The following is a 26,395-nucleotide window of genomic DNA, read 5'->3' as shown; positions in this document are numbered from 1 at the left end:
GTATTTGATACAATTACCAAGGTACATGAGAATAAGGGAGATGCTGCACTTAGCATTTGGACAAAATAATCACCCTGTCTATAGGAGTCACCTCAATGTTGGCTTGTGTGGCAATGAGTGCAGACCTCTGGCTAGGAGGAAACAAAAGCCATGCCTGAGAAATATATGGTGATCTACTTATATAATTATCAAGAAGAGTTTTCTGAGGGGTGAGGCAAGAGTTATTAATTGTGAAACAAGAACTACTTTGTCAAGAGTGTAAAGTAATAATCCAAAGCCACCAGAAAAGGCTCATAAATGAGTATTTAAGAGAAAACAAAAAAATATTCTTAGTCATTTGTTGTTGGGGGATTTAATTTTTTGAGTTCCAAGTATATTTTAGATATGAGACCCTTGTCCGTTGTATGGCTAGTAAAGATCTTCTCCCAATCTGTGGCCTTTCTATTGATCTTGCTAGCTATGCCGTTTGCCATGCAGAAGCTCTGCAACTTTATGCAATCCCATTTGTCCAATCTTTCTTTGATTTGTTGTGTTTCCTGGTCTCTATTCAGAAAATTTCGGCCTGAGCCAAGGAGACCTAGTGTTTCTCCTATTCCATCCTGTAATGTTTTCAGAGTGTCTGCTTTGACTTCGAGGTCTTTGATCCATTTGGAGTTGATTCTGGTGCAGGGTGATATATAAGGATATAGCTTTAGTTTTCTACATGTAGTTAACCAATTTTGCCAGCACCATTTACTGAAGAGGCTGTCTTTTTTCCATTCTATTGTATCAAATCCTCAAAGAAACAACTGCCCAATAAATAAGTGGGCTAAAGACTTAAAGAAAAACTTCTCTGAAGTAGAAAGAAGGATGGCCAATAGACACATGAAGAAATGCTCAACATCCCTAGCCATAAAAGAAATGCAAATCAAAGCAACATTGAGATACCACCTCACAAAAGTTAGAATGGCAAAAATCAAGAACTCTACCAACAACAGATGCTGGAGGGGATGTGGACAGAAGGGAACCTTATTTCATTGTTGGTGGGAATATAAACTTGTTCAACCACTTTGGAAAGAAGTATGGAGGTTCCTCAAAAGACTTCACATAGACCTCCCCTATGACCCAGCAATCCCACTTTTGGGCATTTACCCAAATATTTACAAACAAGATCACACTAAAGCTTCCAGCACAACTATGTTTATTGCAGCATTATTTACCATAGCTAAGATATGGAACCAACCCAGATGCCCTTCAGTAGATGAATGGATCAAGAAAATGTGGTATATATACACAATGGAATTCTATGCCTCCATCAAAAAGAATGACATTGCCCCCTTTGTTAGGAAATGGAATAACTTGGAAAAAAATATATTAAGTGAAGTAAGCCAGGCACAAAGAAACACAGGTCCCATGGTTTCCCTTATTTGTAATATCTAGTATATGTATGAGTCAAGTGGAAAAAGTAAGATAATGTTATGTTAGGAAAATGAATCCTTAGATAGGTATCTTAATGTTTTTTTTCTTTCATGCATGTGTATCTAATGCATTTATAAGATTATTTCTTTGTTGCTTTGTGTGTCCCTCCCCCACAGTATAACCCCCGCTTTCAATATATTTGATGTCAGTATAACTTGTGGAGGAGATGGGGAAAAACAAGTCATTTAAGGATTCAGGTGGACCTGTTGCAACAATGAAAAGTACAAATTGTCATGTCAAAAACGAGGTTTACAATGTCGGTGGGGGCGAGATGGGGAAGGATTGGGTGGGCGGGGAGGGGGGAGGCTGGGAAGGGAGGTGAAGGGTAAACAAAGGAGGAGGCTGCAATGCTTGGTAAGAAATGTATTCATTATCTTGCCCATGTAATTGTAACCCCTCTGTACAGTATGTTCACAAATAAAATAAAATTTAAAAAATATTCTTAGTCAAATACTGGTAGATATGCTAGGTGGGACCTCCATCACAGCTTGGCCTCAATCCTTAACCCACTGAGGAGTGAGAGTGCTTTGGCCAGACCTGCCTTCAGTTCTGACCCAGCAGCCTTGTTGGGTTTGGGGATCATCCAACCTGATCAGTTCCAGTACTAGAGACCCAGGAATGTCAATTTGCTGGCCAACACCTACTCCCTAGGACTCCCACATTAGAAGCTAATTGCACTTTGATATGCCTTGGGGCAAGGACAGAAAACATCTTGCTTCTAGTCACAGATCACCCCCTGGGGAAGTTTACTTTCTAATGAGTGAGATCAGCTTGGCTTAAAGATCTATACCCCACTCATCTCCACCCTACTCCAACCTCAGGCCTGGTAGAGGAAAGCTTAGGGAAATTACTATTTCCCAACTTTACTAGCAGCAAGGAACTTGCACCTCACCCAGTTGTATCTTTTCCTTAGAGCTTTCTAAAAGTTGCTAAATTCCCATAGGTCCTGTTTCTGAATAAAAAGGGGCTTACAGGTTATTGGTGGCCATGGAGGAATGCCTGGCACAGACAACCTACCTGAAGCCTCACTGCAAGAAGAGTGAAAGATTCTGGCAAAAAGAACCCTTGACTGATGTGGCCTCCTGTGAAAACAGAAGTGTTCGACCTCTTCCTGGCCATTGTAGGTTCTAAGCAATTGAGATTTCCATCTTACTCATGTAAAGTAACCATACCCAACAGGCTAGCTCCATGCATCCCTTTTGTCCTTACCACTCCCCCTGGGCCTCAGATAGCTTTGAATGCTGGAAAAGTGAGTATGAGAATGGGTCATTGGGCCATGTCTCCCCTTCTCTCCTTCACTTGGAAGGACAGAATCAAGCAGTTCTTGATACACTATGGGGCTGGTCAGCTTTTCACTCCCTCAAAGAGCTAGACTCACTTCTGTCCTTAATGTTGCCAGATGCCTTGAGAAACTACCCTGGCAACCAAGATCTTGCACTCATCCTGTGAGTTCTGCTTCACTGTAAACTGAACTGTAAGCACAGGGATCGGGGTTCCTGCTACAGTTTCTGGAGAATGTGACTGCAATCCCTCTGATGGGGCATGAGACAAGAACCTATCATTGTGTGAAGGAGAAGTAGATCTGTAATGGCCAGTATTCATAACTGCCTTTTGTGGTTCCATTCCCAAAGAGGAATGTGTAATGGGTGGCAGGTATAGCCAGTCCTGTCAGAATAAAGGAGGAAGAGGCCCTGCTACCTCAGTGCCCAGACAAGCCTTGAACGTCAATCCTGTCAGTACTCCAAACATCAAATTGGTACTAGGAAAATTGTAACATCTAGTTTTAGTTTTCTTTCTCTTCAAACTGCTTTTTTGCTACTGGCATGCTATTGAGAGATTGCTAACTTTAAAACTGGGCCAGGGAAAATAAAAAATATTGGCATTTGTCATACTCCTCTTCAAAATAGCAGGAATACCATGAATTTGAAACTCCTCTTGAGCACCAGTCCTATATTGCTAAGATTAAATCCTGCTGGCCACCTTTATATTTCAAATACATTGAAAGAATAAAAGGGATTCTTAAGAAGAATAAGGACTAAGAGTATAAAATGTATACTTCTTTATTTATATAAATAAGGCTTTCATACAATTATATTTAAAAGAAATCTGTATTTTTACATTCACCACCAGTGAGTTTCTGACAGGAAAGGCTGTGCATAATGATACACAGCAAGGATCCCACTCCAGGACAACAGGAACTCAGGAAAGCACCATTAATTTGAGAAGTAGGCAGGCTCTGACACTCCTGTTGCACTGCTAGCAATGGGAAGTCTTAAACTAGTTCCTACACCAAGTCTTCTTCAAATTCCCCCTGTTCATCAGCAGTGTCATCTTGGCACTGCTGGTACTCGGACACCAGGTCATTGATATTGCTCTCAGCTTCAGTGAACTCCATCTCATCTATGCCCTCACCTATGTACCAGTGCAAGGATGCATTGCACTGGAACATGGCACTGAACTGCTCTGAGATGCACTTGAAGGGATCCTAGATGGCTATGTTGTTGCCGATGAAGGTGGCCGACCTCGTGAGTCTATGTAGGGGTGGGGTGGGGGGGAAGGGAAGGGGGGATGTCACACACAGCCGTCTTCACATTGTTGGGGATCCAGTCTCCAACGTAGCTGCTGTTCTTGTTCTGCATGTTGAGCATCTGTTCATCCACCTCTTCATGGACATGCAGCCTCGGAAGATGGCAGCCGCTGTCAGGTAGCAGCCATGGCGGAGATCACAGGTGACCATCAAGTTCTTAGGGTCAAATATCTGCTGGGTGAAGCTCGCGCACTGAGAGAGCATGGTACTGCTGGCTGGCACGGCTGGCCAGGGGCACAAAGCCAGGCATGAAGAAGTGCAGGCGGGAAAGAGCACCATATTCAAGGCCAGCTTGTGCAGGTCTGCATTCAGCTGGCCAGGGAAGCACAGGCAGATGGTATCCCCGCTGTTGGTGCCTGACACCAGGTGGTTCAGGTCGCCATAGTTGGGCGTGGGCAGCTTCAAGTTACAGAAGCAGATGTTGTACAGGGCCTTGTTGTCGATGCAGAAAGTTTTATCTGCATTTTCCACCAGCTGGTGGACAGAGAAGATCGCGTTGTAGGGTTCCAGCACTGTGTTTGACACCTTTGGGGAGGGCATGACACTGAAGGTGTTCATGGTGTGGTTTGGGTACCCCTCTTGAATATTGTTGAGAATCAGGGTGCCCATGCTTGACCCGGTGCCACCTCCCAAAGAGTGGGCCAGCTAGAAACCCTGTAGACAGTCACACCTTTCTGACTTCCGCCTCACCACATCCAGTACCGGCTCCACCAGCTCAGCTTCCTCTGTGTAGTAGCCCTTGGTCCAGTTATTGGTTGCCCCGCTCTGGCCTATCAGACACAAGCCATGATGGGACACACACTCCAAGAATATTTACTGTGCCATTTGCATTGTGAAGACAACAGGACTCTTCTGAGCCAACCTTTGCTTTTAATTTAGATAACTTTGGTGAAATAAAGGAAATGTTTTCATTGTATCTGGGACCCTACAAATCACCCAGGTTCTAAAGAAATAAAGACAATGTGGAGGAAGATACATTTTAACCCAAATCAACTACTTGTAGAAATGAAGAACAGAGCCTGCCTCAATACTGGAAATGTAATTAGTTTCACAGGAGGGACAGGAGCACATTGTCATCATAGGAAAGCTAAGCTGCAAGCACTTGTCTGCACCTTGCTCACACATAGCTATGCTTTGATTTCTGGTGTCCTGAAGTAGTTCTCTCTTATTGCCGGGCCTTTGAAATGACCAGCAGTGCTGAAACCTTGTTGGAGGCTTTCCCTGATTGCTGATCTTTCCCTTCAGAGGCTTCTTTGTCATGGAGGGCTTGCAGAGTTGCACTGATCTGAGCTGTCTGAGTGGCCAGGGGCATGACTCCAGTGGACTGGAATAGGTGGGTTAGGTGAGGACAATATCTAGGTGTATAAAGGCTCAGCCCAGCACTGGAGTGCCTGGATGTTAGGACCCATAGACCATGATGACATACCAAATATGAAGTTGTCTGGCCTGAAGCTCTGGCCAAATGGTCCTGATCTCACTGAGTCTAAGGTTCCAGGCTCTAGGTCCACCATGATGGCCCGAGGAACATATTTTTTGCCTGTGGAGACAAGAGTTGACTTAGGCCTATAATTGACAAGAAACTTAGGGGCAGAGCTTATGATTCTGAGTGACTCTCAGCATTCATTACAGAAATTACAGCATTTGAGACATGGAAACAGAAAAGATTGGTTCAGCCATTGAGGGATTTTTTGAAGAGGAGATTAGCAGTGGTTCTCTCACTTCAGCCCTCCCTTCTTTTCAGGCCTCCTGGTCACTTCCGCCTTTTGCACACCATCCCATCCCTGCCAATCCTCCAGGGCTAGTCAGTCTTTACTGATGCAGTCAATATAAGCTAGCTTATGTGGATTCAGAACAGGCAGAAGAAAGTAGAAATGCATTTGGAAGGTGGATGGAAAATGCCTCTCAACTGTGACTACCCTTTTTGCCCCTTGGCCAATGAGACAGTCATGAGACAATCAAATTGCTTCAGCTTTCTTGTCATCAAGAGGTGATTCAAACTTATGCATTCTCTTTCTTGACACTGTCTCTCAAATTACAGAGGAACAATATGGTAATCTTGCTTCACAAAAAAAAAATGGAAAAGACAACATTGAAGGAAAAGCTCATTGCTTCATGATGAGTGTTGGGCTGTTAAGAGCCAGTTGTCATTGTTGGAGTTTTTTAAAGTTACTCACCCATAAATCCTTACAGGTGTCTTCCTTGCCAAGGTAATTCAAGTCATTGATTGATATTACCCTTTAAAACTTCCATGGAGATGTTGAATATTTTTGTGATTACCATCTTGTTGTGAGATGAAATCCATTTCTGACTTAGTAAGGAATGGACTTGAGAATTCTGATAATTCTCTTAGAACTTCAATTCTGAAGGAAGCTAAATAAATCTTGATAGGATAAGAACAAATATATGTGAACTAATCCTTCCTCTTCATCCCTTTTCCTTCCCCAGTACTGTTAATTGGGCCACTGGCTCCTCTTCTCCAGTTCCAAATGCCTCAGGCCTTAACCCATTCCTTCTCCACCTCCTCGCATTTTTCTCGTCTCCATTCCTGCCAGTTTTCATCTTCAGGTTCACCTTTAATTCACCTGCTATTGTCTCTGCACATTCCAACACTGTAGATTCCACCAAATGTGGCTTGTCAAGGGAAATAATTATACACTATTTTCTTCTCATATACTTGTACTGTACTCTATAGTAAATCCACTGGCTACATAGCATGTACCTGTTATTAAGTATGATGTCATGTAGAGACACTTGAATGTGTGTGGCAGATTATTTGTAGGTTCTATACAAATACTATTTTATATAAAGAACTTGAGTGTGTGAAGATGTTGTTATTGGTGGGGGTCCTCGAGCCCATTCCATGAGGATACTGAGGGGTGATTGAATTTTAAGTAATGGTGCTGTTTTCATACTTCTTTAAATGAACTTATGAACTTATTAAAAGACTATTTTTTCAGCCCTTTGTTTATGGATCAAATCTATAATCCTAGCTAATCAGGAGGCTGAGATCTGAGGATCATGCTTCAGTGTTGGCTCAGAAGGGAAGGAATGTACTTGGAACTCTTATTTCCAATTAACCACACACACGCACACACACACACACACACACACACACACACACACACACGCACCACAACACAACACAAAGCTAGAAGAGAAGCTCTATCAATTGAGCCACTAGTAGACTTCCATGTGAACAGTGACCTGATTGAGCCTCACAGGTGTCTGCTGGACCAGACATCCATTAAAAGGGCTAAAGGATGCAGATATCTCATACAAGCTGTGTGACATCTCTGATTGGGTCTGGGATGGATATGGCCACAGACTGTCCTATGACCTTGAGAGTCATATAGCTCTCTCCTACAGACAATTAAACCCTGTACAAAGCATCCCAGTAAGTACCTTCCTTTAGGACCCCTCCTGTCTAGCAAGACATTTGATATTCTCTTCTTCAATAAATCATTGCTGTTTTATTCTTCCCTCTGCATCCATGAACTCATTCTTTGAGATCATAGAGACAAAAGATGTGATTCAGTTATTAGGTTTTCAGTATCAACATGATGGCCTGCTTCAAAACAGAACTTTTTTCTGCTTCCTGGGCACCAAAGCTGGTGGATCCTGAATGCTTTTATCTTGAGCCCTTTTTGTGTTGCCACCAAACCTGTGCTAGAGTATCATCAGTGCCCAAGGGACACACCGGGAATGCGTTTGTTCCAATCATACATGGTATACCTAGGTGTTGAGTCTGCAAACATGATGGGTACTCACAGATGTGTGACTTAGTGATGTCAGCCACTCAGCACAAGGTTTCCCTGGACCAGAGTCACATCTCCATGCATTGAGTGGATGATAGGTGAAACCTTTGTTTCTCATACACAGATTATATCCTGATTGTTCCTAGCAAATGAATTCCATAGACCACAGGGGAAACAAGCTGAATCCTTCTTTTAGTCATTTCTTCCCTAACACTGACACATCTGCTCCTTGAAGACACCATGGCCACATACCTCTCAGTAGAGGCTTTCCAAGACCCTACTCCATCATGTCACCCACCCACTTCAGATCTTTTAGCAGCCACTTTCCTCTAAGAAACACTTCCCTCACGTCCAGCCTCCCCTATGAAAGTCTTCACTGTTGGGTTTTTATCCTAATGTAGGGGTCACATGCTTAACTATCAAGGTCATGGTTATTTGATATCTTTGGGGTCTACACACAGGACTGCTCAGGGCCATATTGATCCAATGTCTATGGCTCTGTTCACAAGACTGCTCAGTGCCATGGTGATGGGATGTATAGTGTCTGCATATGGGACTGCTCAGTACTATAGTGAATGATGCAGAATATCCATAGAAGGGCACCATTTTCCCATTGAGATTTTCAGCTTTCATTACTTGTGTATAGCTGGTATTCCACACAGCACTCTAAAATCTATGGGAATTTAGGAGAGAGCCTCTTTATCATGAGTTAGCAGAGAATGGAATAAAATAGAATACTCAGCTGTAGTGGTGGTGGTTCTAGCTGGTATTTCTTGATACTCAGCAGACTAAGATCTGAGGATCTAAGTTCAAGGCCAGTCCAGGCAAGAAAATTCAGTGAGATTCTTATCCCTAATTAACCACCAAAAATCCCGAAGTAGAACTATGACTGAAGTGGTAGAGCACTAATCTTCAGCAAAAAAAAAAAATCCAAATCAATGTTTATGCATTAATTTAAGCCTTAGGACCAACACACACACACACACACACACACACACACACACACACACACACACACACACACAACCATTTGTCCAGCACTGGTGGCTCACACACCTGTAATCCTAGCTATTTAGGACGCTGAGGTCTGAACTTCAGAGTTTCAATCCAGCCTAGGCAGAAAAGTTTGAGACTTATCTCCAATTAACCACCAGAAAACCAGAAGTGGTCCTGTGGCTCAAAGTGCAAAAGCACTAGCCTTGAGGGACAGTGTCTAGGTCCTGAGTTCAAGCCTTTCGACTGACAAGAAAAATAAAATGTAACACCTGGATCAGGTCCTTTGTCTCCTTTGTTTGAGGAATGAGTCTACAGACAAAAAGGAAGAGGTAAGACAGCATAACTTTATTGAAGGAAAAGACCATCAGAACCCTTGCTAGACAGGAGAGGCCCATGGGAGGGAAGGCACTAGTTGGTGTGGGTTATGTAGGTATTAATGAGGTGTCTTTAGGAATGAACTATATGTCTCTCAAGACCATTGGACAGTCTGCAGGTCATATCACTCCCCAGGCCTAGTCAGAAGCTCCACAAAGCCAACCCAAGATCTTTATGCATTCTTTAGTCCTTCTGAGTAAGTTATAATTTTGGTACCTACCTCTGGGGTATAGTCACCTCATCACAGTGTTCATTGTTCCAGGGGCGATGGGCCATGATATGATGTCAAGGAGCCTGCACACAGGACTGCTCAAGGCCAAAGTAAAAGAGAACTTCTATGGGAGAGAGACTTTGCCTCCATTGCACAGACATGCTCTTTTTATGCTCTGATAACTCTGGGCGGTTTTTCCATGTTTTCTCATTTTATTCTCCAATGCTTTAGATGGAAACCAGGACATCATGCATGTAAGGCACGCACTTTCCCATTGCACTTATATTTCTTTCCTTGGATTTGTTTTTAAATGAGCAGTAGATTTCATCTTTGTGTATAGGAAAATAGTTATCAAATATCTCCATTTTAAAGGTTTCAGCTGATGAAGTAGCACAGTATTTTTTATAATCTAAAATAGAGATATTCTGCCTTGGATATGTCCAGAGGCCTCAGACATAAAAAGGCTTGGGATAACTGCTGTGCAATTGGAAAGGCCAGGCTGAAGCCTTTTCCTTTTGCCCCAGCTTGCTGTTGCACCAGTGCTCCTTTCACCAGAAATGCTCATTTTCTCCATTTCTGCTCTTTGACACTTAGCTAGAGGAGTCAGCTCCAGCCCTCTGAGAACTCTCTATGGGGGTGCGGAGTGGGGATTCCAGTATGGGAGAGGGCTTCTCTTCCCCCTCCATCTTTTGTGCTGGTCTTGGGCTTGATCTCAGGGACTGGCTCAGTCAGTTTTTCTGTTTGTTTATTTTTTCTTGTTTGTTTGATTTTTAGTCAAGAGCAGAACTTAGGCAACAGTTTCACTTCCAGATATTTGGGCTCCTAATTAGTGATGAGTCTCATGAACTTCCCTACACAGGCTGGCTTTGAACCTCATTCCTCAGATGTTTGCCTCATGAATAACGTGGATTATAAGCATGAGTCACAATCACCTGGCAGAGAGAGGGGTCTTCTTTCAGACATACCGACTACACAGTGACAAAGATCAAGAGGGGTAGCCTCTTTGTTTCAGCTGACCCCATCTTTTTCCATCACATCCAGCGTCAGTCCTGTACCAGCTATGGAGAAGAGCTTGGTGCTTCTTCAGGCCTGATCTGAATTAATTCATTGATCATACTAATAATAAATAAAATATTTCATGAGTATGTTTGTCTTCTCACCAACAGGAACGGATCTAGAAATCAAGAATCATTTATACCTTAGCTTTCCAACTCCAGAATGTAGAAAATTACTCACGTTGCATATGCCTTTCTTTACTAAGTGAATTAGATCAGAGCAGCCTTCACATGTGCTTCTCACCCAGTGGAGATGATAACAAGGTAGCAAGATGTTGGGCAGTCTTGTATAGAAATTGGGCAAGGACCATAAAAACAAACACATTTTGACTTTGAAAGGCTGGAACAAAATCTACAAAGCAACGGTCCCCATAAACAGGCAGGAGTAGCAATATAAAATAGACTTCAAATTAAAATTAGTTAGAAGAGATAAAGAAGGTCGCTACATACTAATGAAGGGATCTCTCCTTCAGGAGGATAGTACAATTGTAAATAGTTATTCGCCAAACAACGGAACACCCAAATTTATCCGAGAAACACTCCTTTCTCTCAAATCTCATATAGATCTAAAAACATTAATTGTTGGGGACTTTAACACACCACTATCGCCACTAGATAGATCAACTCAGCAAAAACTCAACATAGAAACCGCAGACCTAAACAGCTGCATAGATCAACTAGATTTAACAGACATCTACTGAATATTTCACCTAGCAGCATCAGAATACACGTTTTTCTCAGCAGCACATGGAACATTTTCCAAAATAGACCACATTTTAGGTCACAAAGCAAATTTGTCCAAATTCAGAAACATTGAAGTTATACCTTGCATTCTCTGAGACCACAAGGGAATAAAATTAGAACTCAACACCAAAAGCCACCAAAGAAAGTCCTGTAACATATGGAGGCTGAACAACACACTGTTGAACCACCAGTGGGTCATGGAATTGATTAGAAACAAAATTCAATTGTTCATGATATTCAAAAAAAAATGAGCACACAAACTACCAGCTTCTCTGGGACACAGCAAAGACAGTACTCAGAGGCAAGTTTATAGATCTGAGTTCCTACATCAACAAATTGGAGAGAGCTGAAACCAACAATTTAATGAGACAGCTGAGCTTCCTTGAAAAAGAGCAGCAAGATAAACCCAATCCAGTAGATGGAAAGAAATAAAGAAAGTTAAATCAGAAATAAATGAATTAGAATCCAAAAAAATCATAGAAATAATCAACAAAACAAAGAGTTGGTTCTTTGAAAAATTTAACAAAATTGAGAGACCCTTAGCAAATCTTATCAGAAAAAGAAGAGAACACACCTAAATAAATAAACTCAGAGATGAGAATGGTAACATCACCACCGAAACAACCAAGATTCAGAATATTATAAGGGAATATTTCTCAAAACTTTATGCTTATAAGTTTGAGAACTTGCAAAAAATGGACCTTTTCCTAGCAAATATCGACATGCAGAGACTAAACCAAGATGAGTTAAACCATCTTAACAGGCCCATATCAAGAATTGAAATAGTAATAGCAATCAGAGACCTCCTTTCTGCTGTTTTACAGCGGAATTCTACAAGGCCTTCAAAGCAGAAATCACACGAGTACTCATTCAACACTTCAATGAAATTAAAGAGAAAGTTCACTACCGAATTCATTCTATGAAGCTATAATAACCATCTTCCCAAATCCAGGCAGGGACTCATCAAAGAAAGAACTATAGACCCATATCTTTGATGAACACTGATGCCAAACTTCTCAACAAAATTTTGGCAAATCAGCTTCAACAATTCATCCAAAAACATCATACAGCACAATCAAACAGGATTCATTTCAGGGATGCAGTGCTGGTTCAATATACGCAAATCAATAAACATAATTCATCACATCAACAAGGGTAAGGACAAGAACCACATGATTATCTCAATAGATGCAGAAAAAACATTTGACAAGATCCACCACCCCTTTTGAAGGTTCTGGAAAAATTAGGAATCCTTGGAACATTCCTCAATACAATAAAGGCTGTATAAGACAAACCTACAGCCAGTGTTATACTCAATTGTGAAAAACTAAAGCCATTTACTCTAAACTCAGGAAAGAAACAAGGATGCTCACTCTCTCCTCTACTCTTCAATCTAGTATTAGAATGCTTAGTTACAGCAATAAGACAAGACCCAAACATAAAGTGGATCCAAATAGAGAAAATGAAGTAAAACTCTCCCTCTTTGAAGATGAGGTGATCTTGTATTTTAAGAATTCCATGGACTCTGCTCCCAAATTACTCATGGTGATTAAAAACTTTGGCAAAGTAGCAAGGTATAAAATTAATCTCCCAATATCAATGGCTTTTCTATATGCCAACAAGGGGAAAAGTGTGGCTAAAATCAGGAAAACAACTCCATTCAGAATAGCCCTACAAAAAATAAAATAACTAGGAATTAACTTAACCAAACAAGTGAAGGACCTCTATGATGAAAACTTTAAAAACTTGAAAATGGAAATCGAAACAGAACTTAGAAAGTGACAAAAAACTCCCATGCTCCTGGATTGGAAAGATCAACATCGTCAAAATGGCAATACTTCCCAAGGCTATCTACAAATTCAATGCGATATCTATCAACATTCCAACCTCATTCTTCAAGGAAATAGAAGAGGCAATCTAAAAATTCATATGGAACAATAAAAGACCCAGAATAGCAAAAACGATCCTTAACAGAAAGAACACTGCTGGAGGAATATCAATACCAAATTTCAAACTCTACTATAAAGCCATAGTAATCAAAACAGCTTGGTATTGGCACAAGAACAGACCTCAGGACCAATGGAATAGAATTGAAAACCCAGAAATGAACCTACAGACCTATAGCCATCTAATCTTTGATAAGGGAGCTAAAAAAAATAGAATGAAAGAAAGACAGCCTCTTCAGTAAATGGTGCTGGCAAAAATGGTTAACTAGTTGTAGAAAATTAAGCTAGATTGTTATCTATCTCCCTGCACCAGAATCAACTCCAAATGGATCAAATATCTCAGAGTCAAAGCAGACACTCTGAAAACTTTACAGGATGGAGTAGGAGAAACCGTAGGTCTCCTTGGCACAGGCCAAAATTTTCTTAATAGATACCCAGAAACACAAGAAATCAAAGAAAAGTTGGACAAATAGGATTGCATGAAAGTGCATAGCTTCTGTATGGCAAAGGACATAGTTCGCAAGATTAATAGAAAGCCCACGGATTGGGAGAAGATCTTCACTATCCTTACAACAGACAAGGGTCTTATATCTGAAATATACCTGGAACTCAATAAATTAAATCCCCCAACAACAAATCTTCAAAGAAACAACTCCCCAATAAATAAGTGGGCTAAAGACGTAAAGGGAAAATTCTCTGAATAGGAAAGAAGAATGGCCAATAGACACATGCTCAACCTCTCTAGCCATAAAAGTAATGCAAATCAAAAAAATATTGATATACCACCTCACACCAGTTAGAATGTCTATAATCAAGAAGTCTAATTACAACAGATGCTGGAGGGGATGTGGACAGAAGGGAACCTTACTGCATTGTTGGTGGGAGTGTAAACTTGTTCAACAACTTTGGAAAGCAGTATGGAGGTTGCTCAAAATACTCCACATAGAGCTGCAATCCCACTTTTGGGCATTTACCCAAATGTTCACAATCAACAACACACTAAAGCTCCCAGCACAACTATGTTTACTGCAGCATTATTTACCATTGCTAAGATATGGAACCAACCCAGATGCCCCTTGGTAGATGAATGGATCAAGAAAATGTGGTATATATACACAATAGAATTCTATGCCTCCATCAGAAAGAATGGAATTGCCCCATTTGTTAGGAATTGGAAAGACTTGGAAAAAAATATATTAAGTGAAGTAAGCCAGGCCCAAAGAATCATAGGTCCCATGGTTTCCCTTATTTGCAATAACTAGTATATGTCTGAGTCAACTAGAAAAGGTCAGATAAGTTGATATTAGGGGAATGAACCCCAAGGTACGTATTCAGATGTTTTTTGTTTTTTTTTCCTTTCATGCAATTGTTTCTATCATATTTACAAGATTATTTCTATGTTGCTTTGTATGTCCCTCCACCACAGTATAACCCATACTTTCACTGTTTTTGATGTTAGGATAATTTGTGGAGGAGAAGTGAAAAAACAAATCGTTTAACTAGGGATACAGGTGGACCCATTGCACCACTGGGATGTACAAGTTGTTATGTCGAAAAACGAACTTAACAACTTGGGGGAGGATCGGTTGTGGGGAGGGGAGGAGTATGGGAAGGGATGGGAAGGGGAAAGGAGGAGTCAACAATGCTTGATAAGAAATGTACTCGTTATCTTGCCCATGTAATTGTAACTCCTCTGTATGGAATTCTCATAGTAAAAAAAGTAAAAAATAAAATAAAATAAAATAAAAAGATGTTGGAAAGGGTGGCTCGTCTGAAATCTGAGCTACTCAGGAGGACAAGATCTGAGGTTTGAGGTTTGAAGCCAGCCATAGCCAAAAACTGACACTTTTGTCTCCAGTTAACCAACAAAAAACCTCAAGTGTATTTCAAGTGACAGAGCCCTAGCCTTGAGCACAAAAGTGAAGAGAGAGTATAAGGCCAAAAATTCAAGCCCTAGGGCCATCACACACATATACACGCACACACACACACTCACACACTCACAGAGTGGGAGAAGCTACGTGGACTAAATGAACAATTGGGACTCTGCCAGTGGTTTTTTGTTTTGTTTGTTTGCTTTTGTTGGTCATGGGGCTTGAAGTCTGATGCTAGGCACTGTCCCTCAGGTCTTCAGCTCAAGGCAAATGCTCTACCACTTGAGCCATAGCGCCACTTCTGGTTTTCTGGTGGTTTATTGGAGATAAGAGTCTCACGGACCGGGCACCAGTGGCTCATGCCTGTAAACCCATGGTTTCCCTTATTTGCAATATCTATTATATGTATGAGTCAAGCTGAAAAGGTCAGATAATGTGATGTTAGGAAAATGAACCCTTAGATATGTATTTTAATGTTTTTTCTTTCATGCATGTGTTTCTAACACATTTATAAGATTATTTCTTTGTTGCTTTCTATGTCCCTCCCCCACAATATAACCCCCGCTATCACTATATTTGATGTCAGTATAACTTGTGGAGGAGATGGGGGAAAAAAAGTCGTTTAAGGATTCAGGTGGACCTGTTGCAACAATGAGAAGTGCAAGTTGTCATGTCAAAAACGAGCTTTACAACGTCGTGGGGGGGAAGGATTGAGTGGGGGGAGAGGGGGGAGGCTGGGAAGGGATGTGAAAGGTAAACAAAGGAGGAGGCTGCAATGCTTGGTAAGAAATGTATGCATTATCCTGCCCATGTAATTGTAACCCCTCTGTACTGTATGTTCACAAATAAAATTTAAAAAAATTTAAAAAAAGAGTCTCACGGACCGGGCACCGGTGGCTCATGCTTGTAATCCTAGCTACTCAGGATGCTGAGATCTGTGGAATGCGGTTCAAAGCCAGCCCAGGCAGGAAAGTCCGTGAGACTCTTATCTCCAATAAACCACTAGAAAACCAGAAGTGGTGCTGTGGCTTAAGCGGTAGAGTGCTCACCTTAAGCTGAAGAGCTGAGGGATAGTGCCCAGGCCCAGATTTCAAGTCCCATGATGGAACAACAACAATAAAAAGGAGTCTCATGGACTTTTCTGCCTAGGCTGGTTTTGAACCATGATCCTCAGATTCAGCCTCTTGAGTAGTTAAGATTGCAGCCATGAACGACTGGCACCCAGCTATGCCAGTGTTTTTAATGATCTCCTTCCCTCATGAGTTCTGCTTGAGAATGTGGCTTCTGCCTTTGGACAGTGGCCACCGGTAGCGCTAGCTCTGGTCAAATCCAGGCAGGAATTTCTGAAGCTTCTCTGACCCTGTGTACCCAGGCACCCTCACCACCAGCCCTCGCTGCCAACAGGAATGAGTAATGAACAATCACATGACCAGATGAAGTGCAGAAAATTCCATGCTTAGTGATCTTTTACTCTAAATAGCATTTTTAAAAGAAACGTTTGGTAACACAATGAAGAGACAAAGGTCAAGGGGGGAACCAATACAACAACAATATAAACAAAACAATATGTTAGAAATGATCTGTACAACTTGGGGCTGGGTGATGGGGGTAGAGAAAGCAGGAGAAAATTGAGGGATGGGGTAACAAGTTTGTCAAGAAATGTATTTATTACCTTATGTAACACTAAACTGTCTGTACATCATCTTGACAATAAAAATAAATAAATAAAAATGTATAAATAAAAGGAAAATTTCAGCATAGCAGACTGGGAGTGAAAAGTCACGTTTATGAAAGCAGAGTCAAACAAGAATAGTTTCTTAGGTTAGTGAAGGAAAAGATGATGTCATATTCATTTTTATATTACTCAGCCTCAGAAGACAATGAGCACATATTTAAACATACATTTTATGCGAGGCACTATTGTCTCATGGATACAATTCTAGCTACTCAGGAAGCTGACATCTGAGGACCAACGTTCAAAGTCAGCATAGGCTGACAAGTTTTCAAGACTGTTATCTCCAATTAACTAGCAAAAATAATGATACTAGAGGCATAACTATATGGCATAGCACCAGCCACAAGCCAAAACAAAATAAAACAAAGAACCCCAGTAAGAATGAGAGATCCATTTTTCAAGACCTAATAGTGGGACACACACACACACACACACACACACACACACACACACACACACACACAGGTAAGCAGGATGCTAGCACTGTATGCCAGAGATTAACTTGTAGGTATGCTAGAAACTACTTCTCAGGAGATCTCTCCCAACCCTGAGCAAAGGACAGGCTCTCTGAGAAGATCCTCTCTTCCCCTGGCAAGTCCCACATATGCACAGCCCTCTGTCCTCCAATTAAATCACTTTGTTTTGTGTTTGCTGTTATGTGGTCTTGAACTCAGGACCTTTTACTGTGATGTAGCTTATTCACCTTTTCAGTGCTTACTTGGAAATAAGAGTCTCATAAACTTTCTTCCTAAGACTGGCTTTCAATCTCTTATCTTTAGATCTCAGACTTAGTACCTAGGGTTACAGGTGTGAGAAATGAGTGCATGACCTCTAAACTATTTTTAAGCCTTAAATTTATTTTTTGTGCATTCATGGTCCCCCCTCTTCTTTTCAATGGCAGTCTCTGTGGTTTTCTGACTCATTTCCTTTGGCATTCAGTGATATCAGTAACCAGATCTCTGATGGTGGGACAAATCTCATTGTTTGATAGACATACAAGGAAAAAGTTGGGGCTTGAAATTTTTCCCCAGGTAACAGGAGATTAAAAACTTGGTGAGGATAGGAGTAGAGAGGTGGTCGTTAGGATTCTAAGGTGTATTAGTTAATATTGTTTAAAAAGAAATTAGGATATACTTACATAATTTTTCCAATTTTTAATGCTACTCATTAAAATCATATTCATTATGGTTCGGACCTGGAATGTCTCCAAAAAGGATAGTCATCCATTGTAGCCATTAATGTTCAGAGATGCAGCTTCAGTGAAGTAATTGCATTTGAGTGCTCTGTCCTCATCAGTAAGTAAATCCATTGTTAAGTTCCTAATTTGATAGACTTTTGGAAGCGATGGAATCTTTGAAGGTTAAAAGACCTAGTTGAAAGACCTGGGGTTTTAAAAGTGATATCCTTTCCTGGCCTGTTCCTCTCATTTATCCTCGTGCTCTGTTTGCTTCCTATTTGGTCCATGAGCTGAGTAGCTTTTTCTTAACACACGCTTCCACCACAATGTGGCAGACTCTCTGGAATCTTCCCAGATTCATCAAAGGACAAAGCTGCCCTTGAGTGTGTTTACCACAATGATAAAAATAGGTAAATCTGTCATTTTTGGAGGTTAATTGCTTTTAATTAGAACAGTGATTCTCAGAGTATGGCTCAAACCTACATCATCAGCACTGAGGAATTGTCAGAACTGTCCGGTTTTTTGTCTTTTAATATTTTTTGGTAGTTCTGAGGTTTGAATGAAGGGTTTTACACATTGTAGGTAGTCACTCTAGCAATTTGAGCCATGCCTTTTAAACTTTAGTTATTTTTCCTATAAGGTTCTATGTTTACAACCCCAAGGCAAGCCTCAAACCATTATCGTATCATCTAGCTTTCTGAGTTGTTGGATTTACAGGTGGGTTTGATCCTGAGATAGGATCTTGATAATATTTTTTCTGAGTTGGCCTTGCTTCCTAAGTAGCTGAGATTATTGGCTAATGCAAACCCAAATTGCTGGCTGTCTTTTTCCTTTGCCCCAGATAAGCTAATTAGAGAAGAAGGGTAAGAGTGAGCCTATCCAAATGATTTTGGGGAAATGTAGATTAAATGTAGATTGGATTTGCAGGAACTGTGTTGAGGACTGCTTTAGTAGAAATTTAAAAAAATATTCTAAGGATGATAAAGGCTGATTTTTGAAGAGATATGAGTGATGGAAAAACATGTTTATCACTCTTTAATTTGTTATCTGTCCCTTCACAAACATGTGACATCCAAAGCTGGCAAAACTATATCCATATTGTCAAACATAGCTAACATCCTGTCCACACACAGCCAGCAGGCAGCAGATATCCATTATTAAGTTAACATGCATAATTGAATAATAGTAGAATAATAAACTATTATTTCAGTCTTTATTAGAAAGACAGTCAGCAATGTAGGCCCATATAGTTCAAGCATTTGTGTGTCTTAAATCATTTAAATAAGGATACAGTTGGACTCATTGCAACAATGAGATGTACAACTCGTTATGTCGAAAACGAACTTTACAACTGTGATGGGGGAGGAGGATTAGGTGGCGGGGTATGGAGAGGATGGGAAGGAATGGGAAGGGGAAACAAAGGGGGAGACTACAATGCTTGATAAGAACTGTACTCATTATCTTGCCCATCTAATTGTAACCCCTCTGTATAGTATTTTCACAATAAAAACGTCTACAAAATATCTGGGTTCAAGTTGTAATTAATTAACTTTAATTTTTGTGCCTTTCCTGGGCTTGAATTCAGGGCCTGGACAATGTCCTCATGCATTTTTGCTCAAGATTTGTGCCCTACCGCTTCAGACATGGCTCCACCTCTGGTTTGTTGATGGTTCATTCGAGTTAAGAGTATTACAGACTTTCCTACCCAGACTGTACATATGATTCTCAGATCTTAGTCTCCTGAGTAGCTGGGATTTATGAATATATCATCAGTATCCTGAAAGCTTTTATTATAGAGATCTTAACATGTTCATTTGTATGCAGAATTAGAACAAATCATTATTCTCCTTAAAAGCTTTGATTGCATATTCTAATTATAGCATGTGCATTAATTTTGTTGCTGTCATTAAAAATCCCTACAACTTCGGGGATTTAATTGACTTAAATTTTGTATATCAAAGTGACATATAAGCTTGGTACTGGTGGTTCGCACCTGTAATCATTGCTACTCAGAAGAGTGAAATCTAAGAATCATAGATAAAACTAGCCCTATCAGGACAGCCTATGAGACTTTTATCTGCAATTAAGAGCCGAAAAATGGCAGAAGTGGGGCTGTGGCTCAAGTTGTAGGGCATTAGGCTTTTATCAAAGCAGTTTAGGGACTCAGAATTCAAGCCTCAGGACTAGCAGACATAAAAGGAGACAAGGGAGCTGCACAGAGGCAAAAGGCCTGAGAAACACTGAAGGTTTGTGTTTTTAAGTTTTCATACAAAGTTGTAGAGATTTGATTACTCACAACGGTGGTACTTAAATGAATTAGCAGGCAACAAGTGAGTGTTTGTGGGTCTCCTTAGATGACTCAGTTTATTAGAGTGTCAATGGAAAAGTTCACCTGACAAAATGAAAAGGGCAAAGATGAATTTTGGCTATTACAATACGAGTTATTCAACTCAGCTGAAACAAAAATCGGGAGAGAGTGTGCGGTGTGTGCCAATTCTGTGGTTTAGACAGGGCCTGGGTGCTGTCCCTGAGCTTTTTATTGCACAAGGCTAGTACTCTGCTCCTTGAACCACTGTTCCACTTCAACTTCTCTGTGTTTAATTGGAGATAAGAATATCACAGACTCCTCTGCCTGACCAGTCCATGTTGCACATGTAGTGACAATACCAAATGGAACCTCATTATCAAAAAATAACCATGGTTAAGTTCATACTTATGATAAAATATTTGAACTATAATTTTTAGATATTAACAAATATATTTTTGTATGCTAGGCATTGGTGGCTCATGCCTGTAATTCTAGCTACTAAGGAGGCTGATATCTGAGGATCAAAGCCATTCCAGGCAGGAAAGTCAATGAGACTTTTTTTTAAATTTTTCTTTCATTTATTTTGTGAACATACAGTACAGAGGGGTTACAATTACAGTGGCGGGATAATGCGTACATTTCTAATCAAGCATTGCAGCCTCCTCCTTTGTTTACCCTTCACATCCCTTCCCAGCCTCCCCCCCCCCCCCCCCCCCCCCGCCACCCGACCCAATCCTCGCCCTCTCCCCCCCCCCCCCCGCACCAACGTTGTAAAGTTCCTTTGCTACATGACAATTTGTATTTCTCATTGTTGCAACAGGTCCACCTGAATCCTTAAACGACTTGATTTTCCCCAATTCCTCCACAAGTTATATCGACATCAAATATAGTGGAAGCAGGGATTATACTGTGGGGGAGGGACATACAAATCAACAAGGAAATAATCTTAAAAATGCATTAGAAACAAATGCATGGAAGAAAAAAACATTAAAATACATATCTAAGGGTTCATTTTCCTAACGTCACATTATCTGAACTTTTCTGGTTGACTCAGACATATAATAGATATTGCAAATAAGGGAAACCTTGGGACCTATGTTTCTTTGGGCCTGGCTTACTTCACTTAATACAATTTTTTCCAATTCTTTCCATGTCTTAACAAATGGGGCAATATCATTCTTTCTGATGGAGGCATAGAATTCCATTGTGTATATATACCACATTTTCTTGATCCATTCATCTACTGAGGGGCATCTGGGTGGGTGCCATATCTTAGCTATGGTAAATAATGCTGAAATAAACATAGTTGTGCTGGTAGCATTAGTGTGGTCTTGTTTGTAAACATTTGGGTAAATACCCAAAAGTGGGATTGCTGGGTCATAGGGGAGCTCTATGTGGAGTCTTTTGAGGAACATCCATACTGCTTTCCAAAGTAGTTGAACAAATTTACATTCCCACCAACAATGAAGTAAGGTTCCCTTCTGTCCACATCACCTCCAGCAGCTGTTGTTGTTAGAGTTCTTGATTTTTGCCAATCTAACTGGAATGAGGTGGTATCTCAATGTTGTTTGGATTTGCATTTCTTTTATGGCTAGGGAGGTTGAACATTTCTTCATGTGTCTATTGGCCATCCTCCTTTCTTCTTCAGAGAAGTTTCTCTTCAAGTCTTTAGCCCGCTTATTTATTGAGCAGTTGTTTCTTTGAGGATTTGTTGTTGGGAGATTTAATTTTTTGAGTTCCAAGTATATTTTAGATATGAGACCCTTATCTGTTGTATGGCTAGTGAAGATCTTCTCCCAATCCGTGGGCTTTGTAGTGATCTTGCTAGCTATGTCCTTTGCCATGCAGAAGCTCTCCAAGTCATGCAAACCCATTTGTCCAACCATTCTTTGATTTGTTGTGTTTCGGGGTCTCTATTAAGAGAATTTCGGCCTGAGCCAAGGAAACCTAGGGTTTCTCCTATTCCATCCTGTAATGTCTTCAGAGTGTCTGCTTTGACTTCGAGGTCTTTGATCCATTTGGAATTGATTCCGGTGGAGGGTGATAGAAAAGGATCTAGCTTTAGTTTTCTACAAGTAGTTAACCAATTTTGCCAGCACCATTTACTGAAGAGGCTGTCTTTCTTCCATTCTATTGTTTTAGCTCCCTTATCGAAGATTAGATAGCTATAGGTCTCTGGGTTCATTTCTGATTTTTCAATTCTATTCCATTAGTCCTGAAGTCTGTTCTTATGCCAATACCAAGCTGTTTTGATTACTATGGCTTTATAGTAGTTTGAAATTTGGTATTGATATTCCTCCAGCAGTGTTCTTTCCGTTGAGGAGCGTTTTTGCTATTCGGGGTCTTTTATTGTTTCACATGAATTTTTAGATTGCCTCTTCTATTTCCTTGAAGAATGAGTTTGGAATTTTGATAGGTATCGCGTTGAATTTATAGATAGCCTTGAGAAGTATTGCCATTTTCACGATGTTAATCTTCCCAATCCAGGAGCATGGGAGGTTTTGCTATTTTTGAAGTTCTGTTTTGATTTCCTTTTTCAAGATTTTAAAGTTTTCATCATAGAGGTCCTTCACCTCTTTGGTTAAGTTAATTCCTAGGTATTTTATTTTTTGTGGGGCTATTACAAATGGAGTTGCTTTCCTAATTTCAGCCACACTTTTCTCATTGTTGGCATACAGAAAAGCCATTGATTTTGGGGGGTTAATTTTATACCCTTCTACCTTCTGAAAGTTTTGAATCAGCTTGAGTAATTTGGGAGTGGAGTCTATGGGATTCTTTAAATACAAGATCATGTCATCTGCAAAGAGGGAGAGTTTTATTTCTTCTTTCACTATTTGGATCCATTTTATGTGTGTATCTTGTTTCATTGCTGTAGCTAGGCATTCTAATACTAGATCGAAGAGAAGTGGAGAGAGTGGACATCCTTGTCTTGTTCCTGAGTTAAGAGGAAATGGCTTTAGTTTTTCACCATTAAATATAATGCTGGCTGTAAGTTTGTCATATTCAGCCTTTATTGTATTGAGGAATGTTCCATGGATTCCTAATTTTTCCAGAACGTTCATCATAAAGTGGTGATGGATCTTGTCGAATGCTTTTTCTACATGTATTGAGATAACCATGTGGTTCTTATTCTTGCTCCTGTTGATGTGATGAATAATATTAATTGATTTGCGTATATTGAACCAGCTTTGCATCCCTGAAATGAATCCTGTTTGATCGCGCTGTATGATTTTTGGATGAATTGTTGAGGTCGATTGTCCAAAATTTTGTTGAAAAATTTTGCATCAATGTTCATCAAAGTAATGGGTCTATAGTTCTCTTTCTTTGATGAGTCCCTGCCTGGTTTTGGGATGAGGGTTATGATGGCTTCATAGAATGTGTTCAGTAGTAAACTTTCCTATTTCAATTTCATTGAAGAGTTGGAAGAGTATTGGTGTGAGGTGTGTTTGAAGGCCTTGTAAAATTCCACTGTAAAACCATCTGGTCCTGGACTTTTCTTAGCAGGAAGTCTCTTATTGCTGTTTCTATTTCCATGCTTGATATGGACCTGTTAAAATGGTTTAACTCATCTTGGTTTAGTTTTGGCATGTCAGTATTTGCTAGGAAAAGGTCCATTTCCGTTATTCTCAAACTTATTAGCATAAAGTTTTGAGAAGTATTCCCTTATAATGTTTTGAATCTTGGTTGTTTCTGTGGTGATGTTTCCATTCTCATCTCTGAGTTTATTTATTTGGGTGTGTTCTCTTCTTTTTCTGATAAGATTTGCTAAGGGTCTGTCAATTTTGCTAATTGTTTCGAAGAACCAACTCTTTGTTTTGTTGATTCTTTCTATACTTTTTGGATTCTAATTAATTTAATTCTGATATAATTTTAATTATTTCTTTCCGTCTACTGGATTGGGATTTATCTTGCTGCTCTTTTTCAAGGAGGTTTAGATGTGTCATTAAATTATTGGTTTCAGATCTCTCAAATTGTTTATGAAGGAGGTCAGAGCTATACACTTGCCTCTGAGTACTGCCTTTGGTGTATCCCAGAGGAGCTATTAATTTGTGTGTTCATTTTTGTTGAATAGCATAAACATTTGAATTTCCTTTCTAATGTCTTCCATGTTCCACTCGTGATTCAGCAGTGTGTTGTTCAGCCTCATGTGTTACCAGAATTTCTTTGGTGGCTTTTGGTGTTGAGTTCTAATTTTATTCCCTTGTGGTCAGAGAAAATGCATGGTATAACTTCAATGTTTCTGAGTTTGCTTTGTGGCCTAAAATGTGGTCTATTTTAGAAAATGTTCCATGGGCTGCTGAGAAAAACGTGTATTCTGATGGTGCTGGGTGAAATGTGCGGTAGATGTCTATTAAATCTAATTGACCTATGCAACTGTTTAGATCTGCGGTTTCTCTGTTGAGTGTTTGCCGAGTTGATCTAACTAGTGGGGAGAGTGGTGTGTTAAAATCCCCAACCATTAATGTCTTTGGATCTATGTGGGTTTTGTGGGAGAATAGTGTTTCTTTGATACATTTGGGTGCTCCATTGTTTGGTAAATAGATATTTAGAATTGTAATATCCTCCTGAAAAAGGGATCCCTTAATTAGTATGTAGCGACCTTCTTTATCTTTTCTCATGAATTTTAATTTGAAGTCTATTTTATCTGATATTAGGATTGCAACTCCCGCCTATTTATGGGGTCTGTTTTCATGGTAGATTTTGTTCCAGTCTTTAACATTGAAAATGTGTTCGTTTTTACGGGCAAGATGTGACTCCTGAAGGCAGCAGATAGAAGGATCTTGTTTTTTAATCCAACTAGACAGTCTATGTCGCTTACTTGGAGAGTTAAGTCCGTTAACATTAGTAGATAGAACTGAGGGGTATTTGGTATTTCCTGCCATGTTATCCACCTTCTTGGGGGCTGCGAAAACTAGGTTCTTCCTATGGTTCTTGGATTCTCAGTTTGGGTGCAGTTTCTTGGCCTTTATTGTGGTCTTGTTGGTTTTCTATGTGTAGGAAATCTTTAAGAATCTTTTGTAGGGCTGGTTTGGTGGAGATGTATTGTTTCAATTTTTCTTTGTTATGGAAGGTTTTTATTTGGCCTTCAGTTATGAAGGAGAGTTTAGCTCGGTACAGTATTCTTGGTTGATAGTTGTTTGTTTTTAGGGCATGGCATACATTATTCCAGGCTCTTCTTGTTGTGATTGTCTCTGCTGAGAAATCTGAGGTTATTCTAATTGGTTGCCCTTTATAGGTGATTAATCTTTTCTCCTTGACAGCTTTAAGGATCTTTTCCTTGGTCTGAGTTGATCCTGTTTGGATTGTAATGTGATAGTGGGATGTTCTATATTCTTCTTGTCTATTTGGGGTTCTAAAAGTTTCTTGTATCTGAATAGGCCTATCTTTTTGCATGTTTGGGAAGTTCTCTGCTAGCATGCTGTTAAACAAATTTCCTAGACCATTAACTTCTGTTTCTAGGTGCTCCTCTACGGACATTATCCAAAGATTAGGCCTTCTGATGGTGTCTTCCAAGTGTTGGACAGATCTATCATATTTCTTGGACTTGTCTTGGATGGTAGTATGTTCTTTCTCTATAATATCTAGGCTGTCTTCAAACCCTGAGATTCGATCTTCTTCATGGTCTAACCTGCTGTCCAGACTTTCTACTTTGTTTTTTATCTCTTTTCCTTCTAATTGGTCGCTTTGATGGCTTCAAGTTCTTTGTTGAAGCTCTGTTTTAGGTCTTGTATGAATCTCTTTACTTCCTTAATTTGGTGTTCAGTGTTTGTCCTCAAATCACTTAGTTGATTGGATATGGTTTCTTTGGACTCCCATTCCTTCTGTTGGGTTCCATTCAGCATTCCCTTTGTGGTCTCCCTGACTTCCTTCAGCTCTTTGTTAATGGATTCTATGGATGCCTTTAGTGATCTTTGTGTGTTCTCTACCTGGTCTCTCAATTCCTGTATTACTCTTTGTTTAACTTCCTCATGTTTGTGGGATTCCTGCAGTTCTCTTTGAGTGTTCTCAGCCTGCTCACGCCATTCCTCCCTTTCTCTTTGAGTATTCTCAAGTTGTTCACGCAAATCCTGTATCAGTTTTTGAGTAGCTTCCTCACGCTTATGATATTCCTGTATAAACTTCTGGGATGCCTCCTCTCTCTCCCTATCACGCTCATAGAGAGTCCTTTGTAAG

General features: G+C 40.2%; 1 pseudogene; it reads right to left on the bottom strand.

Annotated features, from left to right (window-relative positions):
• Positions 1-3,742: 3,742 nt before the first annotated feature.
• Positions 3,743-26,395, bottom strand: part of LOC138824112 (tubulin beta-2 chain-like) — a 37,544-nt pseudogene continuing 14,891 nt past the window's right edge.

Source organism: Dipodomys merriami, unplaced genomic scaffold, assembly GCF_024711535.1.
Source record: "Dipodomys merriami isolate MVZ:Mamm:240054 unplaced genomic scaffold, mDipMer1.0.p SCAF_1257, whole genome shotgun sequence".
Classification (NCBI taxonomy): Eukaryota; Metazoa; Chordata; class Mammalia; order Rodentia; family Heteromyidae; genus Dipodomys; species Dipodomys merriami.
The sequence above is the reverse complement of the archived record's forward strand: the minus strand, read 5'-3'. Positions and strand labels throughout refer to the sequence as shown.